Source organism: Neofelis nebulosa, chromosome 3 (assembly GCF_028018385.1).
Source record: "Neofelis nebulosa isolate mNeoNeb1 chromosome 3, mNeoNeb1.pri, whole genome shotgun sequence".
Lineage (NCBI taxonomy): Eukaryota > Metazoa > Chordata > Mammalia > Carnivora > Felidae > Neofelis > Neofelis nebulosa.
In genome coordinates this window covers 204,746,254-204,760,217 of record NC_080784.1, presented here as the reverse complement: position 1 = coordinate 204,760,217, position 13,964 = coordinate 204,746,254, and positions in this window count along the sequence as shown.

Sequence of the window (13,964 nt, the reverse complement as noted above, 5' to 3'; positions counted from 1 at the left end):
GCAGACCAACCGTCCCCTGTGGGCCCCAGCCCCCCTCCCCCAGCCCCCCTCCCCCAGCCGGCTGCAGGCAGTGGCCCCTCCTCTCCTGGAAGTGAACCCTAAGCGCCTGGTCCCCAGGGACTCCCTTCATGCCCCCCAACGACCCCCACCCCCACCCCCACCCCTGCCGCCCCCTTGGAGACCCCTCCCCTCTCCCGGATCCCCAGCCCTGCAGGGCCCCCCCCCCTCCGCCCCGGGGCGGTCCCGGCCCCTCCCCCGGCTGCCTCGCCATGACCTCCAGTTTAGGGCTCTGACCTGGAGCTCGCCCCCGAGCCCCAGAATCCCAAACCTGCCCGCCGGCCTTGCGGCTTCAGGAACAGGTCCCTGAAACTCAGCCTCCGAAACGGAGCTCCTGGTCCCCCTCCCGCACGCACGCCGCCGCTTCCTGCCCCAGGGATGGCACCCCCTCCCCTCCGGCGGTGACCACCGTGACCACTGTGACCACCTGCGCTGCCCCTGCCCTGCCCCCACCCCGCCCCCTCCCCCAGGAAGCACCCCCAGATTGGCAGCCTCTCTCCCCCTCCCACCTGCCCTCCGCCCCCTTGTGGACCTCGTGTCCTCCAGGGGACGGGGCGGGGGGGCCGGCGCTCTGTCCTCAGGTGCCCCAGGAGAACACAGCCCTTTTGTTAGCGGCTGCACCCCGGCTCCCAGAGCGGCGCCAGGCCTGGGGTGAAGCGTTCCTTCTGCCATGACAGGTGACCGTCACGGTTCCAGGGCTGAGGATGAGGACATGTGGCTTGAGAGCCACCGTTCGTTCTCCACCCCCCCCCCCATGCCCCCTCTGTCTCCCCTCTCTCAGGATGGATTATAGATACACATACACGTACAGACAGATGCGGGCATGGCTAGATACAGACGCAGCCTTCGGGAAGGATGGCCGGGGACCGGCTGTCAGGTTCCTCCTGGGCCCCCTGCGGCCAGGAGAACGCAGGTGCACCCTGAGGGGCCCAGCTCCCACCATCGGGGTACCGGGGGCGGAGAAGAGAACTCTGATGGTGGGATGCTGGCTGGTAGGAGGGGCCCCCAGACTCCCGGCGTCTCGCCTTGAATGTCCCGGCCTACTCCTTGGATACGTGGACTTTGCTGGCCCGGGTGCATGTGGCGGTGGGTGGGTGGGGACCCACTCCTTGGCCCACCCAGCTCGCCCACCCTCCCCGGGCTGCCCAGGCTGGCGGGGACGGCCTGCAGGTAACCCGGCACGGGCCGCTCCCCGCACTGAACACCTGAGCCCCCCAGCCCCGCCTGGGTCAAAGCCCCCTTCCCCGCCATGATCGATTGGGAGGGCAGATAATACTTTGGACAATGATTTTCTTTTCTTTCTCTGTTTCTTTTTTCCCCCCACAAAGAAATGAAAGAAACCTGTGGTTTGCAAATCTGCTGACCCGGCAGGAGGCGTAAACTGAATCACCGGGAAGAGGCCTGGGCCAGGGGATGGAAAACACCCAGAGGCAGATTCCGGCCTGTTGTGGGAAAAAGTGGGTCACGGTCAGAGCTGTCCTAAGGAGGGGCTGCCTGTGAACAGGCGTGTGCCAGTCATGGGGGCAGGGGTCCGCTGTCCTGAGAAGGGTCTCTCTGGGTCTAAGGCCTTGCCCTGATGTCCATCCACCTCCCGATAGAGCTCAGCACGTGCTTCTAGATCCCTCTACCTCTGTAAGGGGACCCCCTGGGCCCCCTGGGTCAGTCCCATCGTGCCTTGGGCCTCGGTTTCCTCATCTGAGGAAAGACTTCCCATCTGCCTCAGCGGGAGCCAAAATGGTCCAAGGACCCGGGTCCCGCATCATCAGCGGGCCAGCACCCTGGGCTAGGCGGGAGGCGTGAGGGTTCCGGCCCCCGGCGGTGCGCCCGTCTCTGCACCAGCGGCCCCAGATGGCGGTGCTCCCGCAAGCCTTGCTGACCGCTCGCTCATCCTCAGTCTCTCTTACTTCCAGAGGCGTCTGCTCCTGTGATCACGGCCCGTCTGGGCACTGAGGCTCCTGCTGGGCCCACGAGGGGTGCGGACAGCCTGTTCATCCACATGGGGTCTGCGTTCCGGGTCCCCCGCCCTTCCCCACTGTAGCCCCCTCCTGGCCTCCCCTCCTCCGTCCACTCCTCGTTCGGGGCGGTCAGCTGCGTGTTCCCCGAGCCCTGGCCTCCCGCGGATGCACCGAGTCCCCACCCCTCCATCCCTACCCCCAGCACTGACCACAGCCTGGAGCCTCAGACCCGCGTCCTTCCGCCTCCCCGGAGGCTCAGTGGCGTCCCCAAACCCGCCTCTTCCTCTTCGTTCTGTGGGGCTGGGGGAGGGCGTCGGAAGGCTCCAGGGCCCAAACTTTGGAACTCTCCGTGGTGCGGTTTCCGGAAGAGGCCGGGAGGCTGGGGGGAGGCGGGGGCGGCCGGGGCCTAGGAGGAGGGAAGTGAGGCACGCCGTCAGCGGGTGTTGGGTCCCTCTGGGTGGCGGGCAGAGCGCCCCCGGAGAGCTGAGGCCGGGGGATGAGGTGATCGGCCCCGCGGGCTCTGGCTCTGTCTGGGGGACGTCCCTGCGCGCAGCCCGGTGCCCGGTGGGTGGTGGGTGCCCCCCCGCCACGTGGGCTGTGGCCGGCGTGGCTGGCCACGAAGAGGGAGGCACGGGGAGGCACTTTGCACCAGATGCCGTTGCTAGGTTAGTATTAATATTTTGTAGCGCAAGCGGGAGCTGGGCCCTTGGCTCCGGGTCAGGAGCTGTCCCCGCCGCCCCCAGCCCCCATGCCAGTCTCCCTCTGCTGCCCGCCCACACCGGGGGCTCTGGTGGGCTGTGCGCTCATTCGCTCCTCCCGCTCTGTGCTGTGTGGCGGGGGTTTCTCAAGCGATGCCCCCGGGGAGCCCGCGGTCCTTCCGCCTCTCCCCGCCCTCCCCCTGGAAATAGAGCCCGGCCCTGGGGGAGAGCCCAGCCAAGGGCGCAGTCTGGCGGTCCCGGACCAGAAGTCCACTCCTCCGAAGGCCATCGCCGAGGCAAGAGTGCGGGGACGGGCAAGAAGTCCTGTCTGCAAGCGGCCTCTGCCAGGCCTGGATGGGCTCCTTTGTCCCTTGGTGGGATGCAGGTTTCTCTCCTTTGTTTTTGTTTTTAATTTTTTTTAATGCTTATTTATTTTTGACAGAGAGAGAGAGACAGAGCATGAGCGGGGGAGGGGCAGAGAGAGAGAGAGAGAGAGAGAGAGAGGGAGACACAGAATCCGAATCCGAAGCAGGCTCCAGGCTCTGAGCTGCCAGCACAGAGCCCGACGCGGGGCTCAAACCCACAGACCGAGAGATCATGACCTGAGCCGAAGTCGGATGCTCAGCCGACTGAGCCACCCAGGCGCCCCTGTCTCCTTTACAATGGGAATAGAGATCTGTCTGTCTGTGCCGTGGAGGGGACCCAAGGGCCAACCCACATTGCAGTTACCGGGGTGCACAGGGCTCCGCCCCGGGAGGGCCCCCCTGCCAGCCCCTCCCAGACACACCCCCCCTTCCTCCCGAAGGTCCCGACCCTGAGCTCTCTCTGCACTGCCACCTGCTCGCTGTGTCCTCCTGCAGAGACTCTGGGCGCTGCAGGGGCTGCTGGGAGCCTCCGACCCAGGGTCTCAGCCCGGGCCAGGATGGACCTTCTGGTGGTTTCTGTGTGCTCCAGCCTGAGGACGAGGGGGCAGGGCAGCCGGGGCCTTGACACTGGTGGGGGGGACCGTCCCATGCCGAGAATCTCGGCCGGGGATGCTGGCAGCCCTCTCCCGGCCCGGGGGCCTCTGGCCCTTGTTGGGCCCCCGTCTCAGATGGCTGTCTTCTCCCTTGGCGCCCACGGGGCCCGGAATGGCCCTCTGAGTTTGCCGCCGCTGCCTCTTCCCTCAGGCTCCTGCCTATTTGTTTGAAGAATAAGGAAAGCGTGTGTGGGGAGCCTGGGCGGCTCAGTTGGTTGGGCTTCTGACTCTTGATTTCGGCCCAGATCAGGATCTCACGGTTTGCGAGTTCGAGCCCCACATCCGATTCTCTCTCTCCCTTTCTCTCTGCCCGTCCCCTGCTCGTTCTCGCTGTCTCCGTCTCTCTCTGTCTCTCAAAATAAATGTGAAAGAAAAGAAAAGCGTGTGTACGTGAAGGTCTTTCCCCGTCTACCCACCACCTGCAGTCTGTGTACCGTTCTGTCCTCCTACCCACCCCCCACCCAGTCCCCCGGGCCTCCATTCATCCACCCCTCTCGCCCATCCATCGACAGCACATCCATTCATCTTTTGCCTTTTCATCCACCTATCCAATTACTCAACCACAACACAGCCTCCCAGGCTTCCACAAATATACTCACAAATCTACAAAGCCTCCCCCCCCATCTACTCATCTGCTCCTTATTCCAGCTTTCCTCCCACCCAGTCGTCCACGCAGGATGCCTGGAGCGCTCGCCCGCTCCACCCCAGACCTCCGCGGGCCCCGGGTCCTCGGACGTGTGTGCAGGCCACCCCGACTCACATGTGCAACAGTGAAAGCAAAGAGCAAAGCGTCAGAGCTGCTCGTCCTGTGATGTGCTTCGGGGATCCCCGTCGACATCCGGACGTGCGCAGGGTGACCCCATCTGTGTGCCCGAAGCGGTGTTCCCAGTGGAGCGCGGGCTCCGAGGACCTCAGTTAGAATCGGCTGGGGCGGCGGGGGGGAGGGGGACACTCATGGCAAGTCACCGAATTCTAGAACCGTGATGGCATTTCTCATGGAAAGAGTCCAAAGCGGGCCGTGGTGGCACCCACGAGCCATGCCGCTCACGTCTTAGGGGTTCCTTCTGTGCTGTTTCCGCAGCGAGGGTGCTGAGGCCCCGGCCGCCCCTGGCGCTGGGCTGGGAGACGGGACGCAGTCGGAACAACACGGTCACGCCCACAGGCACCATGCGATTAGGGGGGAGGGGTAGCTTAGCGTCCACCAGGGGACCGCACGGCGGTCCAGGGAGCCAGGCTGCCCTGTGACCATGCTGCTTCGCGCTAACAGGGTCCTGAGGAGCGCGGAAAGGAGGGTCCTCTCCCAGCACCTCCCCAGGTTTGGATGCACTTTGGGGCGGCGGGAGGTAAGAGGGGCTTGCGTTAACAAGGGCTCTCCGGGACGGAGGGGCAGGCGAGGGCTGGGTGCTGTGGGGTGGATGGAGGGAGCTGGTGGGAAGGGGGAAGGGATGTAGCCTCACGTCTCCCCCGGGACTCGGGGCAGGGGGACCGAGCCTCCTGGCGGGCGGGGGGAAAACAAACTGGACGTCTGCAGGTCGCAGTCAGGACGCCACGCCCTAGACACCCAGGAGCGGCCCAGAAGCAGGGGAGCCGAGCCCGATCCCACGGTGCTGGTCCCTCTTCCGAGCGAGGAGACCTCAATGCATCCCCGGCCGCCTTGACCTCAAGTCCAGTCCCCCAAGTCCCCCATCGCAATCTGCAGAACTATTATTTCCCAAACTAACCAAGGACCTTCGTGCTGATTCCCGGGAGACCTCGGGGCTGTCTGCGCTACCCCTTTCCCGAAAGTGCCGGAGAAAGAGCCGCGGCCAGGGCGTGGGAGACAACGGGGACCGTCCAGTCTTAAATCCCCACTCTGCTGCCCCATGACCTCGGGCATGCGGCTGAACAGTCCCGCTTCCTCTGCTCTAAGACGGGGGGTAACGGCCGTGCCCGGCCCACCGGGTGAGGCATACTGGGTGGGGGACAGCGCGTGCTGTGTCCCAGCGGGCTTCCTGCGAGGAGGGGGCCCCCGGGGTTGGAGTCCTACGTTTTTTCTGGTGTGAAACTCTAAATCTTGGGTGATATGATTAGGATAATCCTACGGATGAGTTTTGAGAACTCAGTCTGGCCGCAGGGAGGGCATTTTCCCAGGGACCTGCTTCCCCAAGGAGGTAAGACAGCATCTGGCTGATTTATTGTCGTATTTACAGAGCAAAGCTCAGGGCCCGGGAAGCCCCGTGTGGCAGCGGTCCTCGCGCACGAGCAGAATGGGGTGCTGGCTGAGGGGGAGAAGCCGGGCCCCCCCCCCCCGGGTTTCCCTAGGAGCTGGATGGAGGCCGGGGAGGCACGGACCGCGGGGGCTCCTGCTGCCTGAGCCCCGGCATCGGGTAAACCGCGTGGCTGGGCTGCCTCGGGGGCCGGTTGGCACACGTATCCGGGGAGGCCCTTGGCCCGACCGCGTCAGGCCCCTCTGTGCACCCCCGTGTCTCAGGTGCCGGACGCTGAGGGCGCCACAGCTCTGGCCCCCGGACCGCTGGCCACCTCTTCCTCCTTGCCCCCAGCGTCCACACGGGCACACACAAAGTCAGGGCACCGTGACGGATTCCAAACCCTTCGTGACAACGACGCTAACTTTCCCGTGGGGCTCACCGCATGTCGGGTGCCATTCCAGAAGCTCCCACATAGATTAGCTCACTCAACCCTCAGAAGAGCCGCACCCGGTGGGACCACTGATCCCCATTTTGGGGATGGAACATGGTGTCCACAGTCACGGGGAGGAACAGGACCCCCAGTGGACACCCGGGCCCAGGAGGACGGAGCCCGTGAGGGCGCCCGGAGCGGCATTTCCTGTGTGTTCGTCCGCCAGAGCAGGACTGCAGCGGCTCGCGGGAGGGGTCCCTGCTGGGCAGCTCCCCTCCACCCAGGGCAAGCAGCCCCGGAGGGAGGGACTGAGGAGGGGCTGGTGACATGAGCACCAGAGCAGCACCCCGACCACGGGCCCCGGGCGATGTGGCAGAGCGGCGTCCAAGGAAGGCGGGCTTCCTGTCTATGCGCGCCCCAGGGCTCCTCACTGGGGCCCTGACCGCACGCGGCACTCAAGGCCCTGCCTGGGGGCCGGCACGGTGTTGGCTCTCCCTGTGGCCCCCAACTCTGCTGATCTGCACCACAGACCCTGGGGACTCGGGGTCTAGCCCCATTTCACAGGCAACGCGGCCTTTCTTCCCCAACCGGCCTTTCCCCCAGACACACGGGAGGCATCGCCACGGGGCTTACGTGCTTCCCTCCCGGGTCCCAAACACCTGAGAGGTCTCTTATCTCTTGCGCTGCAGGGAATGGGCCCCCAAAGATGTGTCCACGTCCCGACCTCTGGAACCTCAGAATGTGACCTTCTTTGGAACAAGGGTCCTTGCCAATGCAATTGGGAGAGGGTCCTGGTGACGTGGGCGCACCTGGGTCCCCGGGTAAGCGTCGTGTGAGAGACACATAGGAGAGAAGACACAGATACGAGAGCAGGAGGCCGCGTGAAGGTGGAGGCAGAGGTCGGAGCTGGAAAGGCAGGAAGAGTCCTCCCCTCGAGCTTCCGGGAGGAGCTCAGTGTGGCTGACACGTTGTTGCTGGACTTGTGGCCCCAGGACTGCGAGAGAATGAATTCTGGTTGTTATAAGCCACCCTGTTCGTGGTAATTGGTTACGGCGGCTACAGGATACTAATCCTGCCCCCCTAAGAAGCTTTGCTGTGTCCACTGCGCTCAGGAGGCTCAGAGCAGCAGCGTGATTTGCCCAAGGACACTGGGCTCCATGTGCCTGAGCCCCTTCCTTGCTCTGGGCTCCTCAAGGCCAGGATTCGGCCAGGATTCGGCCAGCGTGCGGGGACACAATCTTTGTGTTCCTTCTCGGATCCTCAAACACCCCCTTTCTCTTGGTTGGCACCCGCCCGTGCCCACAGCCTCCCCCCTACCCACCTTGAACCTGGAGACCGCTTTCCAGAGTGGCCACTGAGAGATACAGTCAGAGAGGGAAAGTTAGGAGACGGGGGAGGGTGAATAAGTAAGTTCCCCTCTGAAGACAATCCCCGGGAAGGTTCCTCTGTGCAGCTCCTACTGAGAAGCACCTTCGTGCTGAACGAGAACGTCTGCCTGTCTCTTCCTGCTCTTTGTCAAGGGGCAGCCGGTGCAGGAACGCATAGGTCACAAGCGTCTTTCCTTGTCTCGCTTCCCTTTCTCCTTCTTCTCGCTGTCCTGGCCTTGACTTCTCATGTGCAGTGGCAGGGACTTAACCCTTGCCTCAGGCTCTGTTTTCTCAGGGACCTGGCTGAGATAGGCAGTCTCACACCCTGCATCCCTCAGCCTGTCAATGGCCCCTCTAGGTGTCTTCTCACTCATCACAAGCCCCATCTCCCTTCTGCCAAAATTTGTCCCTTGAACTGGAAGACGGCAGGATAGACAGGCCTTGAGGTGGTTCTTTCTGTGAGTCACGAGCCCTGTTCGTGTATTTATTCCTTTCTTCATCGAGGAGGGATGGTCTGGGTGTTCTGGGAAGGAGACGGCCAGACGGAGTTGGAGGTGCAGAGATTCAGCGACGTGATGCTTCTGGAAGACAAAGGGGCAGGTGTGGTCAGGGCGACCACCTGCCCAAGGGGGCGAGAGGGCCTCAGGCTACGATGCCGCTCTGGGAAGACCTTGGCCGGCTCCTGGCTGCTCCAGGGTCAAGGATGCTCAGAGGAACCGGGGCCCGCAGGGAGGGGACGACCCTTGTTCCCTGCGATCCTCAGTGATTGCCGGGGCTGCTGGGGAAGCGTGTGGCCTCGGCCCCAAAGCTGAAGCCAATCCTGCAGGTGGGTGGTGGCCATCCCTGCCCACCAATATGGAGTGTCCCTGCGCCCCGAGCCGGGGACACCCACAGGTATCCAGCGCAGCAGGGGCACCCAGGGGCCAGGGAGCCGTAACACAGGCTGGGGAGGCAGTCTGCCCGGACTCTGGAACTCCGGTGTTCTCGGTGTGTGTGTGTGGGGGTGTTCTGTCACCTCCAAGCCCACCCTGCCCCACTGACGTTCATCTGGGCCCCTTCCCTCTCCTCACTCCTGCACCGTCCTCGGGAGCTCTGAGCTCACAGGGGCCCGGGTTTCCATGGCGGCCAACCTCTTCTCTCTGGTTGGCGTGTTCCTTGTTCGGCACAGCCTGGGGTGCAGTGCGGGGGCGAGGCCACACTGAGCCTCAGTGGGCTCCCTCTTCCAGCTGAGTCATTACTGGCAAAGCGTGGCGAGCAGGAGACACGGGGAGGCCCCCATCCTCCTTGCTGGCGGGACCTCGGGCAGAGAATGGACAGGTGCCCGAGGATGATGGCGATGGCCGCTCCACTCCCAATTTTATGCCAGGGGACCAGAGGCCTGGAGACGGGCGCGTCCTGGGTCACGGGGCACGGCCTTTCCAGCCTGCCCCTGCCCCTGCTCTGCATCACCGGCCGGGCCTTCTGGTGCTGGCTACTCAGGGACGGAACCCCCGGGGTGGCCAGGGAAGCTTCTGGATCTTCCCTAGGGTTCCTGTCAGGGTCCTCCGGAGAGGTGGCTCCTGTTCCAGATGGGGCGAGCTCTCCAGCTTGTCGGCACCTCCTAAAATGCCTCTCTCCTAGCTCTGTCCCATGTCCCATCGGGAGCCTGCTTTGGAGTGATTTGACGTTTGGGGAGAAGAATTAAAGAGGCGAATGTTGGGGAAGCACTTGGCGGCAGAAATCCCGTCTTCCCACAGGTGCAGCCGTGCAGCGCTTGTGGGGTCTGATCGGTCCACGGGGTGCTGTTTTCCTGTGCAGGTTTTGGGGGCCCCGTGGAGAGCCAGGCCCTCCCCTGCAGGCAAGCACAGGCATGAGCCACTGGATCTGAACACCCTTCCTTCTGGAGAGAAAGAGGACAGGAACAGAGCCACCGGTCGGGCAAAAGAGAACAGCTGTCCCCGCCATCTACCCTTCTCGGCCATGAGTCCGTGTCAGATCATTGTCTGCTCCCTCTCTCCCTCTCCAGGTCGGCACCACGAGGCAGGGACCTGTTAGGCTGGCTCGTTTTATTTCCCCAGACTTGGACAGGGTCTGGCCACAACAAAACCTCAAGGTCTGTTTTGTTCAATGGGTAAATGGATGGATGGATGGATGGATGGATGGATGTTGGGTGGGTAGATGGGTGGGTGAGTGGTGGATGGGGGGATGGATTGGTGGGTGGACTGGTGGATGGATGGATAGATGGATGGGTGGGTAGATGGGTGATGGATGGGTGGATGGATAGATGGATGCTGGGTGGGTGGATGGGTGGGTGAGTGGTGGATGGGGGATGAATGGGTGGGCGGATGGATAGATGGATGGGTGGGTGGATGGGTGAGTCGTGGATGGGTAGATGGGTTGGTGGCTTAATGGGTGGGTGGATAAGTAGATGGATGGGTGGGTGGGTGGGTCAGTAGGGAGACAGGTGGATGAATGGGTGAACGGATGGATGGGTGATGGATGGATGGGTGGGTGGATATTTGCTCCCTCTCCCCAGAGCACCAGGCCTCGACCTGGGCACTTTCCCTCTCAATTCCTTGCCCAGCTGTTGGAAACGGGGGCATTAGTTGGCTCCCCATGTCCTGGGTGAAGGGGGCAAGGCTGGGCGTGAGCAAGACAAGAAGCGTGGTGCTGTCGCCCCAAACCCGATCTGTGCAAAGACACCCTGGAACTTGTCCGTCTCGTGATCATCCTGGAAGACCGTGAGGACAGGACTGCTGGGGGCAGGGCCCTGCTGGCTTCTGTGATGTCGGCCGGGCCTGATTCACTTGCATGTCCCTCCCAAGAGCACACGGCAGGTCCTGAGGGCACGGGTCTCGTCGCCCAGGGCCGGGAGTGCTGCCGGCCCATAGCCCGTCATCTGCTCTCTGGGTCCCCAGCACGGGGTGGGTGCGTTGTCATCATTGGGGATTTTAACCCAGGGGGCATGACACTTAGCAGCTGGCAAAGCACTGTTTTATGCCTTCTCAGTGGCCCCTCTCAACACCTTGGGAGGCAGGGATGATCCCATTTCACAGATGGGGAAACTGAGGAACACACAGCGGTAGGGGTTCATCCAGAGTCACTTTGTCAAGCCACGGGAACAGGGCCAGCCCCGAATGAGCCCAATTCCGTCATGTTCTGGCCCCCCGGGCCTCTGCTCAGCCCCGCCTGCCTTCCGGTGGGCCAGCGGGGGTGGGGTGGGGGGGGACCGATCCGGGAATCTGGCCCAGCACGCCCCTGTGTGTGTGCGTCCATCTGCGGGGTGTGAGTATGAGACAGAGCGCATCGTGTGTGTGTGTGTGTGTGTGTGTGTGTGTGTGTGTGTGCACATCGTGTGTGATCGAGCGGGGAGGGAACCAACCCCTGGAGCGTGAGCCCACCTTGAATTCATAGTTATTCTGACCCAAGCCTCACCTCCACCCTTTCCAGTTCACCAGTCTTGGTTTGAAAAAAGTTTCCTGACTTTGAACGAAAACGAGCCAACAAACAAACTTGAAAGAACAGAGGAAAAGCTCCGGGCAGCTTGGCCAGCGCACAGCCGCTGACAAATCAGAAACAAATGTCTCCGTGTCTCTTGAACGCACTTGGAATTCACACAGGAAGTCGGAGAGAAGTCCTGGGGGGAAGGAAGGTGAGGGCGTGTGCCGTGTACCTGCTTTCTTGCCTCAGGATTGCGCTTCCTCTGGGCCACAGCGTCTCGGCTGTAGCTCCTGGCTCGGGGCTGTGGGGGGAAAGTGGTCAGAGGGCCGGGGAGCAGCCCCCTCGGTGTGCGGCTGACTGGCCCCCGCCCCCACCCACCCAGCAGCCCCGAGCAGTGTGTCACTGTCCCTCCTCTACACATGGCGACTGCCACCCAGGAGACGAAGGAACCTGCCTCAGTGAGCTCAGAAGTGGCAGAGTGGGATTTGACCCAGGAGGGCGGCCCCAGCACGGGGGCCTGTTCCTGTGTCCCACTAACCTCCATCCGGCTCTGTCTCCGTTACTCAGTTCCACCAGACGTCTTTCAAGTCCTGAGCTGCTTACACCCCCCCCCACCCCCCCACCCCTGCGGCCTGTTCCCTCTGACTGGAATTCTCTCCCCTGCCCCCACCCCTGCCTTAGCTGAGCTCTCCTGAAAGCAGAGCCTGAGGCAAGGATTAAGAACCAATGGTTTGCAATCTCAAGGCAACAAGAGGGAGGAAGAAGGGAAGGGAGGCCGGGAAGGATGGGGAGCAGTGCCAGGCAAGACGTCACCCCGCCAGCCATTGCTACCGATGAGATGCCAGAGCCACATGGGGTGTCTCCGGACAGGAGTCCCTCAGAGGGAGGAGGGGAAGGCCTTGGCCTGTAGGCTCTCTCTTGTCTCCCGTCATCCGCGACCGAGGATGGCTCTGTGGGGAGTTAACGTCAGGCTGCGTCACTGGCCCCTCTGGCCGATACTTGGGACACATCCTGCCCACGGTGGCCCGGCCCCTCGCCCAAGTCAAGAGCGGTGGAAAGATCTGAAGTCCCCAGGGCACGAGGGGGCCAGTCCCAGGGCACAGGGAGCGGGTCAGCAGCACCAGGAGCAGAGGTGGATCAGAGTGGCCAAGGGTCCAGGGGACAGGGCTGTCCCACCCAGGCTGACTCCCGCCCGGGGCCAGCTAACCTTGCCACTAGCCAGCTTTTCCAGAACCCGGCTCCGTCCCACCGGGATCTTCGCTCTTGATAAGCCGAGCTTCTGCACAACTGGACCCTCTGGCCAGCTCTGTCCCAGGCCGGGAGCCCCCGGAAGGGCGGGCGAAGCCTCCTGTCTGCTCAGCGTTGCACTCCCCGCTCTCGGGGAGCGGACAGGAACTAGGAATTCAGTGGATGAACAACAGGGGGCCGGGATGTCGAGATACGACTCGACCGTGGTGCTCCCTGCTCGAGGGTTTGCGCCCTCCATGCGGAAGGCGGTGCGCCGTGCTCCCGGTGCATCACGGGGTGCATGCGCCCTCACGCGTGCAGGGTGGAGGCGGCCTCTTACAGCCGCTGCACCTGCAGGGGTGAGGCTGACGGCCCCAGCTGTTCCACGTCCACGAAGAAATCACTCCTTCTCGGAGCCTCAGCGTCCACTTCTGGAAAGCGAGAGTGATAACGGTGCCGGGGGTGGGACGGGGAGGGGCGAACGTCTTCCTACGTTGACGGCGGCCCCGCCCCCCCCCCCCCCAGGGATACGGGGTCGTTATCGGCGTGGCCGCGTCCTCGGGAGGCAGACCCTGGGCGAGCCTGTATGAAGTGACACGTCCACTGCTGATGCCCCGGACACACCCGGGGAGGAGACCCAGCTGGGCTCCGGACCCAGCGCAGACCGGGCTTCTGAGCTCTTCTCAGGATGCTCTCCAATGTGAGAACTAGTCCGCGGGGCACAAGGGTGGACCCCGACCTCTCTTCCTCCTCCTGCCAGGGTCCCACTAACACACCCCCGGAACGACTACGTGTGACACGTGTGTGGCTCCGTCCCCTGGCGCCCTCCCCACCGCTGGACGCTGTCTTTGGTCTTGGTTTCCCCAGAACCGAGCATGCAGGGCAGATGGGTGTGGTTGAATGAATGAATGAATGAGTGAGCGAGTGAACGAAAGAAAAATGGACCCTCTGACCCCGATCCCATACAGCCTGGCCTCGGACTTACCTTCACAGTGTCCATAACAGGAGTGGGTTTAAATCAGGAGACTACAGGGACCGAAACATCAGGCTCCTGGTGACGCTTGTGAGGTCCTGCACACCAGACTCCGCCCCCAGCAGCCCTGGGGGTGGGAGGTAGGCCGCCCCCCCCACCATGGAGCGGCCTCTGCTGCCCACCATCCCGGAGGGCGTGACGTCCAGGCCCTGCCCCTGGCCCGGTGGCCTCCCGAATGAAGAAGGGGCAGGTGTAGGGGAGGAGGGCACTCCTGACTGAAGCTCACCCCAGCCCCAGACCTGAGAAAACGTTGTGGTCAGTCGAGGCCAGAGAGCATCCTCCCCTCCCCCGGCCCTGCCCGAACCTTCAGGGAGGGCCAGAAGCCTCCAGATCCAGGAGGGAGTCGACCCTCATCACTGGGGTGAGTGAGGCTGTGATTGGGGAAGGGGCATGGTGAGGCCTGGCCCCCCCCCCCATCACTTCATGGGGTCCTTGTGAGGGTTCAGTACAGGAACACCGGCCGGGCACAGAGTGAGGGCCACGCAACGGCCGCTGTTAGGGTCATCCCCACTGTGCCACCCTGCCCGCCTCAGTTTCCCCACACGCCTATGGTACAGAGCGACGGAACCC